This window comes from Mixophyes fleayi, chromosome 1, assembly GCF_038048845.1.
Source record: "Mixophyes fleayi isolate aMixFle1 chromosome 1, aMixFle1.hap1, whole genome shotgun sequence".
Taxonomy (NCBI): Eukaryota; Metazoa; Chordata; class Amphibia; order Anura; family Limnodynastidae; genus Mixophyes; species Mixophyes fleayi.
In genome coordinates this window covers 453,344,938-453,349,033 of record NC_134402.1, presented here as the reverse complement: position 1 = coordinate 453,349,033, position 4,096 = coordinate 453,344,938, and the positions used below count along the sequence as shown (strand labels likewise).

General features: G+C 44.4%; 1 long non-coding RNA gene across 1 annotated transcript; it reads left to right on the top strand.

Moving 5' to 3' along the window:
• Nucleotides 1-1,020: 1,020 nt before the first annotated feature.
• LOC142102010 (uncharacterized) lies at nucleotides 1,021-3,770 on the top strand. Its single transcript, XR_012679180.1, has 2 exons — nucleotides 1,021-1,438; nucleotides 2,489-3,770. It is a non-coding gene; the product is annotated as an uncharacterized LOC142102010 (long non-coding RNA).
• Nucleotides 3,771-4,096: the final 326 nt, after the last annotated feature.

Here is a 4,096-nt window from a genome sequence, read left to right as displayed (position 1 = left end):
TCAGGGAGATCACACGGCAGAGCCGGAGGACGAGGGCTGAGTGCGCCATGCAGGGAGATCACGCGGCAGAGCCGGTGGAGGAGAGAGTGAGCAGTGCAGGGAGATCACGCGGCAGAGCCGGAGGAGGAGGGCTGAGTGCGCCATGCAGGAAGATCACGCGGCAGAGCCGGTGGAGGGGAGAGTGCGCTGTGCAGGGAAATCACGCGGCAGAGCCGGTGGAGGAGGGCTGAATGCGCTGTGCAGGGAGATCACGCGGCAGAGCCGGTGGAGGAGAGAGTGCGCTGTGCAGGGAGATCACGCGGCAGAGCCGGTGGAGGAGAGAGTGCGCTGTGCAGGGAGATCACGCGGCAGAGCCGGTGGAGGAGAGAGTGCGCTGTGCAGGGAGATCACGCGGCAGAGCCGGTGGAGGAGAGAGTGCGCTGTGCAGGGAGATCACACGGCAGAGCCGGAGGAGGAGGATTGAGTGCGCCATGCAGGGAGATCACGCGGCAGAGCCAGTAGAGGAAAGGGTGCGCTGTGCTCTCCCTCGTTCCTCTGTGTGGTCCCTTTAAAGGCTGGAAGGCCGCTCGTTCGGTGCTCCTCCTCGGTCACGTTGCCTCTCGGTGGTATACATTGTGCATGGAAATTGTAACGAATGAGAAAGGCGTAGTGACGTTATGATGTCCCTGCAGCCTGCTTCCCTATCCATGTCCCAGCAACTATCTGTGCTGTGTTTTTTCTTTACTATGGTGACCATGTACTTTTAGCGAAATCCATCCAGCATTTCACTTGCTGATGGTTAAAATGTATGCGTATATATCCCTGGTCTGTATAGAGAAACAAGGGTACTCATATCTGAGAGACGTCTGGCATCATTTGGAGTTGGTGAGCAAAGCAAAAAAAATAAATTAAAGAAAAGCATGTTGCACTGCAAGGGGCAAATGTAAAATGTGCGGAGAGATTTAGTGTTGGGAGGGGGGCGTGTCGTGGCTCCGTTCTATATTTAAATGAAAAATAAAGCTGCCCAGTATTTGTTTGCATTACAGCATGTTTTGTCCTGGAGCAAATTTGCTCCTTTTTATATTTTTGTTTTGCTCCAAAAGCTAAATGAGGACCCTTATGCACATAATTTTATTTCAACATATCATTGTGTCTGTGGAGCTAAATGAAAGTTTTGAGTCCAGAATTCTCCTTCGCTCAGAGTTGTATTTGTATACAATAGTGTAAACCGTCTGGTCTGTCTCGGCCGTGTGTGTGACCAGATAATCTCTGTATGTTTGCAGGCATCCGCTCTGTCAGCTTCTATGAACACATAATCACCGTGGGGACTGGACAGGGCTCCCTCCTGTTCTATGACATCCGTGCTCAGAGGTTTTTGGATGATTTCACCGGTAATATCCAAGCTTCTAAGTCGTCCAAAGGAGACATGGTGAAACTGACCACCGGCAAAGGCTGGCTGGTGAGTATGAACATATAGTTATATGCTCCTTATAACGCTGATTAGTTAGCATTTGCCCAGTGTTAGGTCTCTAGTAACTGGAAGCTGTAAAAGACTATTTCAGCCACCTGATCATTTAGGCCAGTGGTTCCCAACTCCAGTCTCTAAGCCCTCTAACAGTCCAGGTTTTAAGGATATGAATGAATTAAGTCACCTGTACTCAAGCACGGATATCTTTAAACCCCTGCACTGTTGGGGAGACTTGAGGACTGGAGTTCGGAAGCTTAGGAGGGGCACTGATCAGTAGCAATAACCATTACATTAAACCTCTTACAATTTACGTCTACCAAAAGCCTTTATGATGGCTCTGTTTCTCAGAATGTAGCCCAAGGTGCCAGAACTTTAGTCTGTATAATGATGGCCACGTGGGCTGACTTTTGCTCCCAGGCCCAATTTGCAGACACACACAAGTGACCAAATCTCATACATGCAGCTGTTTGGCACTTGGATGAACACCCAAAACATTTGAGAACCGATTAGTGCCAAAACCAGCGCAGACGTCCTCTGCGCATTATTCCCGGACATGCCGATTTGTTTTGAAGCCACACCAGGAAATTTGCCGCTATTGATACGTGTGTCGCCCTACTTCTAATCCTTATATTCTATCCCAAGTCCTAAATATTACGATACCATCCGTCATTCTAGATGGGAGGTGCCACAGCCGTCCTAACTGTGGCATTTCCTCACCGATACATTAATAGATCTTACTTAGTTAATAACCCCCATTAAGGCTTAAGAAACATAAATGTCACAAATGCTGTGATCATTGCTGATGCAAAATTAATGTAGTTGGAACCTTTTAGTTTTCTTTATGTTCTGTTACAAATGTCTAAAATAAATGCTATGTGAGAACAAAATGCTGATTTTATTAGGCAGGGTTAAGCCACGTTCCTCATGAAATTGGATTTTATATACAGCTTAGAAGAGGAGTAAGTTCTGTGTACGCCTATTATTGAGCAGTACGGCTGTTCCGTAGTGGGTCCGTAACCCCGACTCTTCCTTTCCTCTTAGAATCACAACGATATGTGGAGGAATTACTTCTCAGATATAGACTGCTGCCCAAATGCTGTTTACACCCACTGTTATGATCCGTCTGGAACCAAACTGTTTGTGGCGGGCGGCCCTCTGCCAACTGGTCTCCACGGAAACTACGCCGGCCTCTGGAGCTAGGAAAGCAGCCCGAGAGGGTGCCCGTCATTAACCCCTTCCCTTCCAGTGGGGTTCCCATGTGGAGTATCATCGACGGACCCTCAGGCAGCTAGTGGTTTAGATCTGCTGTATTTTTTTTTGTTTTGGTTTGTTTTGTTTTTTGGTGCTTTTTTTTTTGGTCTTAGTTTCTGTTTTATTTGTAAAGAGAAAGAGAAGAGCTTTATTCAGAGATGCTCACCGGCCAAATATTTCTTAAAAGTAAATTGAGCTTTTACGCAATTATAACTTCTCATCCAAGAAGTTAATTTTACCTCCTAGATTTGACATTTTCTCACTCACTGTCGTTATTCGGATTGTCCTCCTCCCTGAAGCTGCAGTCTCGCGCATCTTCCCTATAAATCACTGAGAGAGCCGTCTTCCCTGGAGCAAACCACAAACAAGGTTTTAATCGGTCGCCGTTTCCGAAACCACCTGAGTACTGTTGTGGAACGCAAGCATTGTGGTACACTGGATTATCCATATTGTTCTTACAACGCCTGCAATTATGTTTCCTGATACTTACCGCTGGCTTACACCGGAGATCGTGAATATTACCCACCGTTCCATGGAGAAGACGACTGACCTGTGACCTCTCGGTTTCAGTGGGACTGCAGCTGTACTCTACATGAGGCCAGTTCCTGTAATTAGCTGTGGACAGATACATGTAATATTTGATGAAAAGGTCCAGGTTTTCTGTGAAAATCTGGGGGGAATATTATAATGTATGTATGTGCGTGTGTATGCGTGTTGGGTACTTTTTGTGTGTGTCAAGTACATAACATTTAAATTACTTTGAGTGAAGAATTATGTCATTAACATTATTAAAAAAAAAAAATAGCTCTTTATTCATTAGGTTCCAATTTTATCATCCTTTTTTAAATGTAAAGGGTTCTAAAAAAAAAATAATAAACATACAAACTGTGTATTGGGTGAATGAAATCAATAAATTGTAAAAGAAATGTGCTTAACATGTACTTTTTATTTCCTTCCCAATAAGTGCAGTTGTACGTAAGACGGGTATGAATTTTGGGTAGAAATATTGTCAACCTTTTTGTGAATATAAAAAATCAAAATACTTCACAATAAACAGCTGGTGAATGAGCAATACTGTTAGTGGGTGTTTAATCCAAGTCCGCTAAACGTTCAGAGTTTCTCAGGACATCTTGTAATGTTTTGTAAGGGGAACATTATGTTAAAATGTCCCATTCTGGTTTCCTGTATTAATTCTTCAGTTTTCCTCTACATGTATCTATGGGGTCAGGAATATTGTTCATCCTTATGGACTAACAAGACAAACACACTTGGTTATAAGAATCTCTTGTACTCTGTATAAAAGGACCAGAGATTATTTTTTTTCCCTTTAGCAGACGCTAATTGCCTCATTACAATAAGTGTAAAAATATGGTGTGTACGGTATTTGGAGCATTAAAG